The 17,320-nt window shown below is 40.8% G+C and overlaps 1 pseudogene; it reads left to right on the top strand.

Moving 5' to 3' along the window:
• Window positions 1–5,274: 5,274 nt before the first annotated feature.
• Window positions 5,275–10,734, top strand: LOC112820156 (cyclin-A2 pseudogene; annotated as a pseudogene).
• The last annotated feature ends 6,586 nt before the right edge of the window (window positions 10,735–17,320 follow it).

Below are 17,320 nucleotides of genomic sequence, written 5' to 3'. Positions count from 1 at the left end.
ATGTGATATTCTCAGTCCTTTGTTGCCATTTTTTTTTATTTAAGATTTTATTTGAGAGGGAGGGAGAGAGCTAGAGCGAGAGTGAGCACGGGAGCAAGGGGGTGGGGGTGCTGAGGGAGAAGCAGGCTCCCCACTGAGCAGGGAGCCTGACTTGGCTGGATCCTAGGACCCAGAGATCTTGGACCTGAGCCAAAGGCAGACACTTAACTGACCCACCCAGGTGCCCCCCTCTGTTACCATTTCAATAATCTATGCATCTTCCATCAGAAGTTTCTGTCTCAAGAAACACTTGCTTTGCTCATCCTTAAGAAGCAACTCCTCATCTGTTAGTGTTTATCATGAGATCGCAGGCAAGTCAGTCGCATCCTCAGGCTCCACTTCTAGTTCTGCTATTTCCACCACATCAGCACTTCCCCCCAGAGAAGACAAACCCCTCCAAGTCATCCATGAGGTTGAACTTCCAAACTCCTTGTTAATGTTGGTATTTTGACTTTTTCCCCATGAATCACAAAATGTTCCTAATGACAACTAGGATGGTGAATTCTGCCCAGAAGGTCTTCAACCTCCTTTTCTCATCCATCAGAGGAATCGCTATCTATGGCAGTTAGAACCTTACACAATGTATTTCTTAAACAAGACTTGGAAGTCAAAATCATTCCTTGATCCATGGGCTGCAGAGTGAATGTTGTTAGCAGGCATGAAAATAGTCATTTTGTCCATTTCCATCAGAGTTCTTGGGTGACCAGGTGCATGGTCAATGGGAAGTAGTATTTTGAAAGGAATCCTTTTTCTGAGTAGGTCTCAACAGTAATACTTAAAATATTCAGTAAACCAGGTTGTGAAGAGATGTGCTGTCCTCGAGGCTTTATTGTTCCATGCTATTGAGCACAGGCAGAGTAGATTTAGCATAATTCTTAAGGGCCCTAGGATTTTGGAATGGTACATGAGCACTGGCTTCCACTTAAAAGTGACCATCTGCACTGGCCCCTAATGAGAGTCACCCTGTCCTTTGAGGCTTGGAAGCCAGGCACGGACTTTTCTCCAGCTATGAAAGTCCTAGATGGAATCTTCTTCCAACATAAGGCTGTTTTGCCTACATTCAAATTTTGTTTCGTGTAGCCACCTCCATTCATTATCTTAGCTCGATCTTCTGGATAATTTGCAGCTTCTACATCAGCGCTTGCTGCTTCACTTTGCAGTTTGATGTTAGGGAGACGGCTTCTTCCCTTTCCCTTAAACCTCATGAACTCTCCTTTTCTGGCTTCAAACTTGTCCTCTGAAGCTTCCTCACCTCTCCCAAACTTCATTGAATTGAAGAGTCAAGGCCTTGCTCTGGACTAGGCTTTGCCTTAAGGGAATATTGTGGCAGGTTTGATCTGTACAGAACACTCAAAACTTTCTCCATATCGGCAATAAGGCTGTTTTGCTTTCTTATCATTTGTGTTGTTAACTGTGGTAGTCCTTCAAGAACTTTTGCTTTACATTCACAGCTTGGCTACCTGGTGTAAGAGGCCTATAGCTTTCGGCCTGTCTTGGCTTTTGGCTTTTGACACACCTTCCTCACTAAGCTTTAATCATTTCTAGCTTTTGACTTAAAGTGAGAGACATGCGACTCTTCTTTCTTTTGAACACGTAGGGTTCTTAATTGCCCTGATTTCAATATTCCTGTGTCTTAGGGAACCGGGAGGCCTGAGGAGAAGGAGAGAGATGGGGAAATGGCCATTCGGTGGAATAGCTAGAACACACACCACACATTTATTGGTTAAGCTCAGGTCATGGGCACAGTTTGTGGCGCCTCAAAAGAATTATACAATAGTAACATCAGCGATCACTGACCACAGATCACCGTAGCAAATACAACAATAATGAAAACGTTTGAACTACTGCAAGAATTACCAAAATGTGACACGGAAACATGAAGTGAGCAGATGCTGTTGGAAAAATGACACCAATAGATTTGCTCGATTCAGGGTTGCCACAAACCTGCAATTTGTAAAAAACGCAGTATCTGCAAAGTGCAATAAAGCAAAATGCATAAAACAAGCTGTGCTGCTATTTAGAAAGTGGAGACAGAAGTTAGTGGGGGTAATCAGGTAGGCAGGAGAATCAAAGAGAATCATGTAAGCAGATATTCCAATAACTAGTCTGAAATTTCAGGTCTGTGATTGTTTTAATTCATCACCCAGCTATGTAACGAGGCATAATGGGGCCTGCAGAACACAGGCAAGTTATGAATTGCTTCCTGAGCTTGATACAAAGGTAATGAATATTATGAAGGATACATTAATCAAAGAAAAGAAATAACTGCTTTAAATAAGCATTTTTATTATCTAAAAATAAATGAGAGGAATTATGTCCACATCAAGGATTTAGGATATTATATATATATGTATATATAATATCATTAAGGTAGCCTTTTGACATTGGAGCCAAATGAGACTAGAATTCTAAATGATAACTGGATGTATGTAGTAACGCAGAAGCTGGGTCGAGCTTCAGTTGTCAACTCATTTCACCTGGGAACACCCTCCTCCCCACCCAGCTGAACTTTCCAGGGATCCCATCAGAGCATGCAGCAAGAAACTTTTGTAAGGGTGAGTTCCTTTGTCTCCAAATACAATGGAAAGTAGTGCGTAAGTCCGTAAGTCCGAGGGACACAGCACCCTGTCCCGGAGCTGTCTTAGCTGTTACAAGGCTTGAGCCAATAGCTTTAATACCGTGTGAGAAGCCAGGTTAACAACTAAGTAGGAGGCAGTCATTCCCTCAATTCAAGGGGTAGTAGATTTAACAGGGAATAACTTCAAAAGTTTCTTACAAATACTGTGATGTTCCACAGTTTGCAGTGACACTTCAGGAAACACGGTCTTCTGTTTTTGTCTTCCTTTAGACCCGAGCGGTTTTTTACCCCAAGCTCTGAAGGTTTAAATCTTAAACCAGCAGATTTACCTTTTCGTACCTTGTTAGGACAAAGTGGAAATAATTTTCTATATCCTCTCAACACCAATTGGATGATTTTACCTTTTTCCCCAGGAAAACTCAAACTTTGATTTTTTAACCTTTTTTCAACTTTACATACAAAATAAACTATTGATTATTTTGAACGTTAGCATATGGAAACACAAAACATTACCTCAGGATAGAGACTGTGTCCTTCCTTTTTAATGCCAAAGTTTAGCTAGTATATCATCTCTAAAAAAAAACTGTGGCTGAAGTTTTTATCCTGGGTGAGCAACTTTCTCCATAGCAGGCTGACTCTACAGCTGATGTCCATGGTTCTCAAACTGCTGCATTTTGGCATAGCCTAAAGGTTTTTAAAAAATACTGATGCCTGACTCCTGTGCGCCCCCACCCCATGCAGTGTGACTTGCCCACAGGGAATTTGTTTCTTTTTTTTTTTTTTATGTTCCCCAGTTAATTCTAATGTGCAGCAAAATTTGGGACCCACTGGGTTACTTTAGAATAAGAGGCAGATAACCTGTGACTGAGTTGGAAAAGTCACAAGGCTAGAGAAATGGAGAAAATGTTTTCAATTGTATTCTTAGCCCAGAAAGGATGATCACGTTTGTAAATGCATTCTTGGATACTGTGAAATGGGGGCAAATTCATACTGAAATGGGGGCGGGGGGAGAGGCTGTAAGCTGAAATATTAAATTCTTTTGATTTTTATGCATACCTTTTTATAGTTCAGGAATTATCGATATAAATACCATTTTTAAGGGGCGCCTGGGTGGCTCAGTTGGTTAAGCGACTGCCTTCGGCTCAGGTCATGATCCTGGAGTCCCGGGATCAAGTCCCACATCGGGCTCCCTGCTCAGCAGGGAGTCTGCTTCTCCCTCTGACCCTCTCCCCTCTCATGCTCTCTCTCTGTCTCATTCTCTCTCTCAAATAAATAAATAAATAAATAAATAAATAAATAAATAATCTTTAAAATAAATAAATAAATAAATAAATACCATTTTTAAGATTTCCCATCATTTCTTAGAAAATGACCTCACCATTAACAGGATTACTGTAGCAACTTTGTTTTCCTTCTCTATACAATGATCTTATTCGTTGGCCTTCTGTCTTGACAGTAAATCTGACTGTTCCAGAATTCACTCCCTGCAATTGTTAATCTGCCCTACCCTGCTTGTGGCTACTTTTAATTTGCTCGTCCATTGTGTTGCCCAGTTACAACACCTCTGGGTTTTACGGGTTTCTTTAGAATCATGCAATTCTCCCTGACGACTCCGAAATGAACCATAATTAACTTTGCAAGAGATAAGCATCAGCAACTGCAGAATCCCACAGCTCATCTACTTAGGAACTGGAACCTCAGACGCCTCTACCACCCACACTCTTGGCGTGAAATTCACTTCACTCACCAGCTCCTTCCTTTTAAGGGTCAGATGGGTTGCATTAAACATCCTTTTTAATGGTGTGTAGGCACAAAGAGAAGTCCTCTTAGGCTTGATTTTGGCTTTAACGTGCTGGCATCATTGCGATTTTCTTCCTGGGTTTCCCTAATTTTGCAGTTCAAATGTATGTCTTTAATTAGAACCTGAATTAAAGTTGGAAATCAGGAACTCCCACCCTCAACAGCACCATGAGAATGGGGGTGGAAGAAGGTTGCAAGCTTCCATTATATTCCTTTGTCCTTCCCTGACATTCTCTTTTTCCTTCTTTCTCTTTCTTTTAAATCTTAGCTTAGTGTTAAAAAAAATCATTAAAGTGTTAAATAGCAAATCATTCATTGGAATTTTTAAAAAGTACTCATATGGTGGGGCGCCTGGGTGGCTCAGTCGGTTAAGCACCTGACTCGATTTCAGCTCAGGTCATGATCTCAGGGTCATGGGACTGAGCCCTGAGTTGGGCTCCCTGCTCAGCGCGGAATCTGCGTGGGATTCTCTCTCCCTCCCTCTTCCTCTCCCACTGCTCATGCTCTAAACAAACAAATTTAAAAAAAAATTTTTTTTACGTACTCATACAGTATTTAACCGTGAGCCAGGCATGCTTCTAAACGGGAACTAGTGGTGCTCATTTAATCCCTGGCAGTCCTTTCAAGATGAGAAAATAGGTTCTTAGAGGTGAAGTAGCTTGCCTAAATCTCATGGCTAGTAATGAAGGAGCCAGGATTCCGCCCCAGGTGTTTTGGCTCCAGCACGTTCTTAACCATGAGGCTCTGCTTCCACTCCTCCAGCTGGATTTAAGGCTGGAGAAGCAAGATGGGGAAGAAATGTTTCTTCTGGTTTGACTTAAAAACGCCTTCTGCCATACTCCCATCCCAAGGTCAGCATGGGTGCCCTAGAGCGTGGCTTCTCCACTGCCTGCCCCTTGGGGCAGCAACATACAGACTTCCCAGTGTGGAGGTGAGTTGTACGATCCTGTATTTAATTTCTGGGGATGGGATTTGATTTTTCTTAGGATGTTTTATAATGAAAAATTTCAAATACATGGGTACAGAGAATAGTGTAATAGATGCCCTTGAACCCATAACCCACCTTCTGTGATTATCAATTTGCAGCCACTCTCCTTTCACTTATGAACACCCTCCCCATTCCCTGGTTTACTTTTTAATGCTAAACCCAGACCTATTTCATCCATAAATATTTCACCTAGGGATAAAGACTTAACTGTAATACCATGACCACACCTAAAAACCTAACGTTTTCTTAATATCAAACATCCAGTTGGTGTTCACATTCTCTCATTTCGCATGGTGCTTTACAGTTGGTTTGTTTGAAACAGAATCCAGGCAAGGATGACCTGTTGCATTCAGTTTTCTAGGCCTCCCAGAATTTCCCCACTTTATTCTTACCATTCAGTTATTGAAAAAACCTGCTCATTTGGCTTGTAGAATTTTCCACATTCTGAATTTAGTGGGGTTGCTTTCCTAGATTTCCTGTGAGTCGTGTGCCCGTCATTAATTTATTGCCTCTAGCTTGCAAAGCTGCCCTTCTTTGCGCCGTGTTGTGATTCAGGGACTCTGGACCCTGTGCACATCTCTCCTTTGCCAACTGGCTCTGCCAACAGAGGGTGCTGGAGCAACACTATAGAGTCCGCAAGAGTGAAGGCCTCTCTTCTGGTCTGCAGGGCGGCTCGCAGATCCCGGTATGGGGCCTACCGTGTGCACCTCAGCAGCCCTCGTGGTTCAGCTACGACTCCCGCCCCCCCCACCCAAGTTCCTCTGCCAAGGTCAGGCTGGGTGCTGCAGTGGCAGCCACATTCTCTGCTCACGGGTTTGAGCCTCAGGTTTGAACAGGACTCCAGCTTTAGGTTTCTAAGTTCCCTCAGCTGTAGGGGTGGAGCCTGCTGTCTGGGGTCCCTGCTGCTGTACCCCTACATACCCTTTTACCCTTCTAGTAGTTAACCAGGCTTTTTACTAGTTCATAATTCTTTATATTACATTTTCCCTGTTACATTTCCTGGTTTGTTTCCTGGCTGATAAAATAGTACCAGGAATGGCCTCAGGGGAAAAATACGTTCCAAGTTTGGATTTGGGGATTGGTTTGCTAGTGCCTTTGGATTCAAGTGAAATGATGAGCTAGCTCCCTGCCAGTGGGAATGGGATGCTCATAATCCATGACCTGCAATGGCATTATAATCCAGCTACTACCTCTGTTGGTGATGAGGCAAGTGCCCTGGGAGCCCCTGAGACTTGGGCTGCACTTGACCTTTACAGCAGTAATGATGTCTGCAAGGACCCAGGAGGGGCTGCTTCTGCACCCACTGGAGTGCCTCTGAGAATAAATGGCAAGCTCAGGTCCTTAAACTCTCAGCTCAAGTCACAGTCCAAGGACCAGAGAGCCTCCAGGCCAGACCTACTAGAATCATTTCATGTAGCTGGAGGACTGATTGATGTTCCTGAAACCAAATGAAATTGTGCAGAATGCAGAATTACAACATCAGTTGAATTCACAACCTCATTAAGTGTCTCGTGTGACATTTAGGATATTGAATGGGAGAGATGGTGCATGAAACTTGGAATGACAGCATCTAGTTGGACTCAGACTAAACGGTCTTTTTTTTTTTTAAAAGATTTTATTTATTTATTTGAGAGAGAATGAGAGATAGAGAGCACGAGAGGGAAGAGGGTCAGAGGGAGAAGCAGACTCCCTGCCGAGCAGGGAGCCCCATGTGGGACTCGATCCCAGGACTCCAGGATCATGACCTGAGCCGAAGGCAGTCGCTTAAGCAACTGAGCCACCGAGGCGCCCTTAGACTAAACAAAAAACTTGGAGTCTCAGGATGCCTGGCTGGCTCAGTCGGTAGAGTAAGCGACTCTTGATCTCAGGGTCATGAGTTAGAGCCTCACGTTGGGCATAGAGCTTACTTTAAAAAACTAAATTGGATTTAATACAACTTAAAAAAAAAAAAACCTTCAGATATCTCTGAGCTTTCCTTGCCAGTGGACATGGTTTGCCCTCCTGTGCTAGCTGAGAAAGCTAACCTTTTCTTGAAAATCCTGAGATTCCTCACTTTGAGACATTGCCTTGCAAAGACATGCTCATTCTCAAGAGCTTCTTTGTTACCACTACACCATAGCTAGAGTGAAGAAAAGGAAAGAGCTTTTCCTAACTAAGTCTAGGGAATAAGTGTGGGAGTGTATTTGAAGGGTTAAAGCCAGGAGAACAGAATGTAACATTAGACAGAGCTGAATTCATTGATGGGGTACACTTACTAGAGATTCTGGATTTAAAGTATTAGCTCTTAAGACTAACAGCTTATTTGGTTGGTCACCAAAACTTGGACTCAGTGGTAGCCTGTGTTGTTTGTTTTTGTTTATATTGAGGTATAATTGACATATAACATATTAGTTTCAGGTGTACAACATAATGATTTGATATTTGTATATATTGCAAAATGATCACTATAATAAGTTTAGTTAATGTCTGCTGTCAACATAGTTACAAAATTTTTTTCTTGTGATGAGGACTTTTAAGATTTATTCTCTTAGCAACTTTCAAATATTCAATACAGAATTAATAATTACAGTTACCATGCTGTGCATTACATCCCCAGGACTTACTACCAGCTTATAGCTGGAAGTTTGTGCCTTTGGACACCCTTCGCTCATTTCTCCTACCCCACCCCCTACTGCTGGTCACTGCCTATCTGTTGTCTGTATCTTTGAGTTTGGTTTTTTTAATTTTGTTTTTTTGTTGTTGTTCGTTTGTTTTAGATTTCACATGTAAGTGAGATCATCTGGTATTTGTCTTTCTCTATCAGACTTATTTCACTTAGCATAATGCCCTCAAGGTCCATCCATGTTACCAGTGGTAAAATTTCCTCCTTTTTTTATGGCTGAATAATTTTCCTGTGCAGTGTGGGTGTGGGTGTTTGGGTGTGTGTATACATCAGTGTCTTTATCCTTTCGTCCATGGATGGACTTTTACTTAGGTTGCTTATTGTAAATAATGCTGCAATGAACATGGGGATGCAGATATCTTTTCAAGCTACTGTTTTTATTTCCTCTGGATAAATACCCAGAAGTGGAATTGCTGGATCATAGGGTAGTTCTATTTTTAATTTTTTGAGGAACCTCCATACTGTTTTCCATAATGGCTATAACAATTTATATTCCCACCAACAGTGCAGGAAGGTTCTTTTTTCCCCCACCTGCTTGCCAACACTTGTTATTTCTTGTCTTTTTGATAATGGCCTTTCTGACAGAGGTTAAGTGATACCTTCTTGTGGTTTTGATTTTTGTTTCTTTGATGGTTAGTGATGTTGAGCACATTTTCACATACTTGTGGGCCATCTGTATGTCTTCTTTGGGGAAAATGTCTATTCAGATCCTCTGCCTATTTTTTAATTGGATCGATTCTTTTTGCTATTGAGTTGTATGAGTTTTTATGTATTTTGGATATTAACCCCTTCTCAGATATATGATTTACAGGGCACAACTCTAGCCCTCCACACCTGGCAGTTCCTGCCTATACCTTGTACAACCTCTTCAGAACTGTGTGATCCCCAGTGGGCAGGCTGACCTGGGCTACAGCAGTGGCTATGGCTGGAACATTTCTTGTTGGGGTCAGGACAGAGTACATGCTGCTTGGTGCCACAGGCTGATTCCGCCACGACCCCGGGAGCAGTGATGATGGGTAGCTCTGAGTCCGGACCCGAGGCTGGCATATGGGGCTCCAGGATGACAAGGGAGCTTCAACCCCAGGGCACCTGGGAGACTCAGTCAGTTAAGCCTCCAACTCTTGATTTCGGCTGAGGTCATGATCTCAGGGTCATGAGATTGAGCACTGCATCGGGCTCTGTGCTGGGCATGGAGCCTGCTTAAGATTTTCCCTCTCCCTCAGCCCCTCCCCTGCTGCTCTCTCTCTAAAACAAAACAAAACAGGGGCACCTGGGTGGCTCAGTTGTTAAGCGTCTGCCTTCGGCTCAGGTCATGATCCCAGGGTCCTGGGATCGAGCCCCACATCGGGCTCCTTGCTCAGCGAGAAGCCTGCTTCTCCCTCTCCCACTCTCCTTGCTTGTGTTCTTTCTCTCACTGTGTCTCTCTCTGTCAAATAAATAAATAAAATCTTTAAAAAAAAATAAAACAAACAAAAGCCCCACCTCAACCCTGGGAAGGTGGCACCCACCTGGCAATGCCTGCCACCCCAGGCTGGCAGTACTAACGGCCAGGAACCCACACATTCCAGCACTGCAGCAAAAGCCCAAGATGTGGTGGGTTGCACCTTGTAAGGACCCTCCTATAAACAATGAGCATGTCACTGTTCCTCCCTGAAAGCAAACCATAAACAGCCTGTATTTACCATTCATGTGGATGAAGCAGAAGAAGAGACTTAAAAGAGGTCAGCTGAATCTAAAAGAACAGAACATGAAAATGCCCAGGCTTTTAATTCAGCTATTACTTTACCCGGACCAAGAAAACCACTGGTACCTCTTCACTATCCAGTGAATGGTAGTTTTGAGTCACCACACACTATGGACATATCAATTGTATTAGAAGATGAAAAGTCAATGAGTGTCAATGAAGTCCCAGACTACCAGGAGGATGTTCACACATACTTAGGGAAACGGAGGTTAAATGTAAGCCTGAAGTGGGCTACATGAAGAAACAGCCAGACATCACCAAGAGTATGAGGGCTGTCCTCGTGGACTGGTCAGCTGATGTAGAGAAGACTATAAAGTGCAGAATGAGACCCTCCATTTGTCTGTGCACTACGTTGATAGGTTCCTTTCCTCATTGTCTGTGTTGAGAGCTCGTGGGCACTGCTGCTAAGCTGTTAGCCTCAACATTTGAAGAAATACAGCCCCCAGAAACAGCAGAGTTCCTGTGCATCACTGACAATACCCATACCAAGAAACAAGTCGTGAGAATGGGACACTAGTTTTGAAAGTGCTCGCTTTCGATCTAGCTGCACCAACAGCAAATCTGCTTCTTACCCAATACTTTCTGCACCAGCAGCCTGCCAACTGCAAAGTTGAAAGTTTAACAATGTTTTGGGGAGAATTAAGCTTGATAGTTGCTGATGCATACCTAAAGTATGTGCCATCAGTCATGGCGGGACCGGCCTTTCATTTGGTGCTCTACACAGTGATAGGACAAAGCTGGCCTGGACTTTTAGTTCAAAAGACTGCATATACCTTGGAAAGTCTTCAGCTTTGTCTCATGGACCTTCGCCAGACCTACCTCAGAGCCCCACAGCATGCACAACAGTCAATAAGAGACAAGTGTAAAAATAAAAGTATCATGGTGTTTCTCTCCTCAACCCACCAGAGACACTAAATGTGTAACAGTGAAACAACCTTTGTTTTCTAGGATGTAAATCACTCAAAGTACATGGTATACAGTTTTGCTAAGGTTTTAATTTTTTTTCTTTAAAGATTTTTATTTAGAGAGCATGTGCACATGTACGCAGGATTGGGGTTGGGGGGTGGGGCAGAGGGAGAGGGAGAAGCAGTCTCCCCTCAGAGCAGGAAGCCCAACAACAATGTGGGGCTCGAACCCAGGATCCTGGGATCATGACCTGAGCTGAAGGCAGATGTGTAACCGATGAGCCAGCCAGGTACCCCTCTAAGGTTTTAATTTTACAATCATTTCTGAATACGGAAGTTATGGCCAAGTACAAATTATGGTATCTATTACTTTTTAAATGGTTTTAATTTGTGTAGATTTTGTATGTGTAACTAAGATATTTGGCTAATTTTAAGTGGTTTTGTTGTATTAATGATGCCAGCTGTCAGCACAGTAAGAATAAGAACTGATAAATAGAGTTGTGGAAAAATATATGCTTTACAAATATCTTCTCCCTTAGGTTGCCTTTTCCTTTTGTTGGTGGTGTCCTTGGCTGTACAGAAGCTTTTTGTCTGATGTAGTCCCACTTGTTTATTTTTGCTTTCTGTGTTAAGTCCAAAAACCCCTCACCAAGACCAGTATCAAGATACTTACTGCCTATGTTTTCTTCTAGGAGTTTTATGGTTTCAAATCTTTATGTTCAAGTCTTTAAATCATTTTCAGTTAATTTTTGTGTGTGGTATAAGATAGTGGCCCTGTTTCATTCTTTTGCCTGTGGCTGCCCAATTTTCGTAACACCATTTATCAAAGAGGCTGTCCCTTCCCCATTGTATATTCTTGCCTCCTCTGTCATAAATTAATTGACCATATATGCATGGGTTTATTTCTGGACTCTCTGTTCCATTGATCTCTGTGTCTGTTTTTATGCCAACACTATACTGTTTGTTACAGCTTTATAATAAAGTTGGAGCATGGAAAGGGTGATGCTTCCAGCTTTGTTCTTTCTTGTTTCTTCTTTGGCTAAGTAATCTTGAGAAAGAAGAACAAAGCTGGAAGCATCACAAATCCAGATTTTAAGATGTGCTACAAAGCTGTAGTAATCAAGTAGACATTTGATTACACAGTTCTCCAAAGAAGACATCCAGATGGCCAATAGACACATGAAAAGATGCTCAACATCACTAATCATCAGGGAAATGCAAATCAAAACCACAAGGAGATAGCACCTCATGCATGTCAGAATAGTATCAAAAAGAAAAGAAATAACAATTGTTGGCAAAGATGTGAGCAGAAAGAACCCTTGTGCACTCTTGGGAGTGTAAATTGTTTTTTTTTTTTTAAAGATTTTATTTATTTATTTGACAGAGACAGAGAGAGAGAGCAGGAACACAAGCAGGGGGAGTGGGAGAGGGAGAGCAGGCTTCCCGCTGAGCAGGGAGTCCGATGTGGGACTCGATCCCAGGACTCTGGGATCATGACCTGAGCCGAAGGCAGCCGCTTAACGACTGAGCCACCCAGGCGCCCGGGAGTGTAAATTGTTACAGTCATGATGGAAAACAGTATGGAGGTTCCTTAAAAAATTAAAAATAGAAATATCTTATCCAGAGGTGCCTGGCTGGCTCAGTCAGTAGGCATGTAACTCTTGATCTCAGGGTTCTGAGTCTGAGCTCCATGCTGGGTGTAGGGATTACTTAAAAATCTTTCAGAAATATCCAATAATTTGACTATTGCCTACTTACCCAAAGAAACCAAAACCCTAATTCAAGAAGATATATGTACCTCATATGTTTATTGCAGTATTATTTACAAGAGTCAAGATATGAGAGCAGCCCAAGTCTCCATTAAGAGATGAATGGATAAAGAAGATGTGGTGTGTACACACACATACACTGAAACATTATATAGCCACAAAAGGATGTGATTTTGCCATTTGTGACAACATGAATGGACCTAGAGGGTATTATGCTAAGCAAAATAAGTCAGAGAAAGACAAATGCCATATGATTTCACTCATATGTGGAATCTAAAAAACAAAAAGCAGAAGGAGACCTATCAATACAGTGAACAAACCGAACGGTTGCCAGGGGAAAGAGGGGAGAAGGCATGAACAAAATGGGTGAGGGAGAGAGAGAGAGATAACAGGCTTCCAATCATGTAGTAAGTCACAGGACTAAAGCACAGCATATGGAGGATATTCAGTGATACTGTAAACGCATTGCACAGCGCACAGCCTCGGATGGCGGCTACCCTTGTGAGCCGACCAGAACATATAGAGATGTTGAATCACTATGTTGCATACCTGAAACTAATGTAACCTTGTGTGTCAACTATACACAAACCAAAGAAAAATTTTTTAAAGATTGCTTTGGCCATTCAGGGTTCTTGTGTTTCTACACAAATTTTAGGATTGTTTGTTCTATTTCTGTGAAAAATACCATTGGGATTTTGATAGGGATTGCATTGAATCTGTAGATTGCTTTAGGTTTTAACATTTAACAATGTTAATTCTGGCCTTAACAATGTTAATTCTCCCAGTCCCTGAGCACAGAATATCTTTCCGTTTATTTGTGTCATCTTCAATTTCTTTCATGGTGTCTTCTAGTTTTCAATATAGAGGTCTTTCATCTCCTTGGTTCAACTTATTCCTAGATATTTCATTCTTTTGATGCAGTTGTAAATGGAATTGTTTCCTTAATTTCTGATAGTTCTTTATTGACCTGATAGTGTATAAAAATACAATTGATTTTTGCATATTGATTTTTATATCCTACAACTTTACTAAATTCACTTATTCTAATAGCTTTTTGGTGGAGTGTTTAGGGTTTTCTGTGTGCAATATGTCATCTGCAAATAGCAACAGTTACTTTTTCTTATCAATTTGGATGCCTTTAACTTATTTTTCACACACACACACACCATATCTTCCTTATTCATTCATCTATGGACACTTTGGCTGCTTCCATAATTTGGCTACTGTAAAGTACTGTGATTACTGGATTGTAGGGTAGTTCTGTTTTTAACTTTTTGAGGAACTTCCATACTGTTTTCCACAGTGGTTGCACCCAGTTTGCATTCCCACCAACAGTGCACAAGGGTTCTTTTTCCTCCACATCCTTGTCAACCCTTGTTGTTTCTTGTGTTTTTTATTTATATTAACCTGACAGGTAGTGAGGTGAAATCTCATATAGTCTTTTTTTTCATTATAGTTTTGATTTGCATTTCCCTGATGAGTGATGTTGAGCATCTTTTCACGTGTCTGTTAGCCATCTGGATGTCTTCTTTGGAAAAGTATCTATTCATGTCTTCTGCCCATTTTTTAACTGGATTATTTGTTTTTTGGGTGTTGAGTTTGATAAGTTTTCTATATATCTTGGATACTAGCCCTTTATCAGATATGTCATTTGCAAATAAGTTCTCCCATTGAGTAGGTCGCTTTTTAGTGTCATTGAATGTGTGCACGGTGCAGTATCTTTTTATTTTGATGTAGTCTCAATAGTTTTTCACTTTTTTTAAAAAAAAGATTATTTATTTGACAAAGAAAGACACAGTGAGAGAGAGAACACAAGCAAGAGGAGTGGGAGAGGGAGAAGCAGGCTTCCTGCTGAGCAGGGACCAGACGCGGGGCTCGATCCCAGGACCCTGGGATCATGACCTGAGCCGAAGGCAGACACTTAATGACTGAGCCACCCAGGCGCCCCTACTTTCACTTTTTAAAAAATATTTATTTATTTATTTTAGAGAGAGAGCACGTGTGCATGAGAGCGGGAGAGAAGGAGACTCCCCACTGAACATGGAGCCCCACGTGGGGCTCAGTCTTACAACCCTGAGATCATGACCTGAACTGAAATCCAGAGTCAGATGCTTAACTGGCTGCACCCCCCAGGTGCCCCAGATTATTTTTACTTTTATTTCTCTTGCTTCAGGAGACCTATCTAGAGGAGTGTTGCTATGGCCGATTCAGAAACATTGTTGCCTGTGTTCTAGGATTTTTATGGTTTCAGGTCTCACATTTAGGTCTTTAATCCATTTTGTGTTTATTTTTGTGTATCATGTAAGAAAGTGGTCCAGTTTCATTCTTTTGCATGTAGCTGACCAATTTTCCCAACACCATTTATTGAAGAGACTGTTTCCATTGGGTATTCTTTCCTGCTCTGTTGAAGACTAATTGACCATATAGTTGTGGTTCATTTCTGGGTTTTATTTTTTCTTCTACTGATCTATGTCTCTATTTTTGGGTTGGTACCACACTGTTATACTACAGCTTTGTAATAGAACTTGAAGTCCAGAGTCATGATGCCTCCAGCTTTTCTTTTCTCTTTTTTTTAAAGTTGGATTAGTAATTTAATAATGAATAAAAAAAATCATGGGAAAAATATTAGCAACATCTTCAAAGAATTGCTGACCATTATCTCTGTATATGGATGTACGTGTGCTTCCAATACTAGGAAATTTCAATAGCAATTTCAAACATGTTAACATGAAAGCTGACAATTCATAAATACTGTTATTAGATTAGAATAATTTAAAAACCCAAAGTGATTTTTATAGCATACAAAAATTTTCTTAGAATTTCAGATGTTCAAAAAAATGATTTATTTTTTATGGGAAAAAGTTAAAATGCACTGCCTGAGTCTGTGGAAATATTGGTCTGGAAGTCTGGAAATTTTGCCAATGCCATTCTCTAAAATCATTGCAAACTCTAAATAAAAGATTAAATCCATGCCAACTGCAGACCAAAATGATGAATCAAAAGCCCAAACAATATGACTTTAAGATAACTTGGTTCCTTTTTTTTCATCATGGTAAGTGTACTCTTTAATCCCCATCCCCTATTCTACCCATCCCCCACCCACCTCCCCTCTGGTAACCATCAGTTTGTTCTCTGTAGTTAAGAGTCTGTTTCTTGGTTTTTGTCTTTCTTTTTCTTTCTTTTTTCCCCTTGCTTGTTTTGTTTTGTTTCTTAAACTCCACATGTAAGTGAGATCATACAGTAGTTCTTTCTCTGGCTTATTTCTCTTAGCATTATACTTTCTAGGTCTTTATTTATTTATTTATTTATTTATTTAAGAGAGAGAGAGTTGGGGGGTGAGGCTCAGAAGGAGAGGGAGAAGCAGACTCCCTGCTGATCAGGGAGCCTGATGCAGGGCTTGATCCCAGGACCCCAAGATCATGACCTGAGCTGAAAGCAGATGCCCAACTGACTGAGCCACCCAGGCACCCCTATACTTTCTAGTTGTATTCATGTTGTTGCAAATGGAAAGATTTGTTTTTATGGCTAAATAATATTCCTGGGTGTGTGTGTACACATATATACCACATCTTTTTTGTCCATTCATCTACTGATGGACACAGCCTGCTTTCATATTTTGGCTATTGAAAATAATGCTGCAATAAACATAGGGGTACATGTATCCCTTTGAATTAGTGTTTTAGTGGGGTTTTTTTGGGGGGGTAAATACCCAATAGTGCAATTACTGGATCATAGGATAGTTCTATTCCAGCTTCTCTTTTCTTTTTCAAAATTGCTTTGGCCCTTTGGGGTCTTTTGTGGTGTCATATAAATCTTAGGATTGTTTATTCTAGTTCTGTGAAACTATATGATTGGATATTTTGATAGGGATTGCATTAAATCTATAGATTGCTTTGGGTAGTATAGACATTTTAATAATATTTCTTTGAATCCATGAGCATGGAATGTCTTCCTATTTATTTGTGTCTTCAATTTCTTTCTTCAATGTTTTATAGTTTTCAAAATAGAGGTCTTTTATGTCTTTGGTTAGGTTTATCCTAGGTATCTTATTATTTTTGTTTCAGTTATAAATGGGATTGTTTTCTTAATTTCTCTTTCTGGTGCTATATTATTAGCGTATAAAAATGCAACAGATTTCTGCACACTGATTTTTTGTATCCTGAAATTTTACTGAATCCATTTATGAGTTTTAGTAGTTTTTTGGTGGAGTCTTTAGGGTTTTCTATATAATAGTATCATGTCATCTGCAAAGAGTGAAAGTTTTACTTCTTCCTTACCAATCTGAATTCCTTCTATTTCTTTTTCTTGTCTGATTGCTGTGGCTAGGACTTCCAGTACTGTGTTGAATAAAAGTGGTGAGAGTGGACATCCTTGTCTTGTTCCTGACCTTAGGGGAAAAGTTCAAGATTTCCCTACTGAATATGATGCCTGCTATGGTTTTTTCATATATGGCCTTTATTATGTTGAGGTATGTTCCTTCTAAATCTACATTGTTGAGGGTTTTTATCATTAATGGATATTGTACTTTGTCGAATATTTTTTCTGTGTCTATTGAAATGATCATATGGTTTTTATCCTTTCTCTTATTGATGTATCACATTGACTGATTTGTGAATATTGAACCACCCTTGCATCCCAGGAATAAATCCCACTTTATTGTGGTGAATGATGTTTTTAATGTATTGTTGGATTCAGTTTGCTAATATTTTGTTGAGGATTTTTGTATCTATCTGTGTTCATCAGAGATATTGGCCTATAGTTTTTTGTTTGTTTGTTTGTTTATTTTTGTGGTGTCCCTATCTGACTTTGGTATCAGGGTAATGCTGGCCTCATAG

The sequence above is a fragment of the Callorhinus ursinus genome, unplaced genomic scaffold, assembly GCF_003265705.2.
Source record: "Callorhinus ursinus isolate GAN/ISIS: 27379988/994484 unplaced genomic scaffold, GSC_fseal_2.0 scaffold1, whole genome shotgun sequence".
NCBI classification, from domain to species: domain Eukaryota; kingdom Metazoa; phylum Chordata; class Mammalia; order Carnivora; family Otariidae; genus Callorhinus; species Callorhinus ursinus.
Note: the sequence above shows the minus strand (reverse complement) of the source record. Positions and strands in the feature narration are given on the sequence as shown.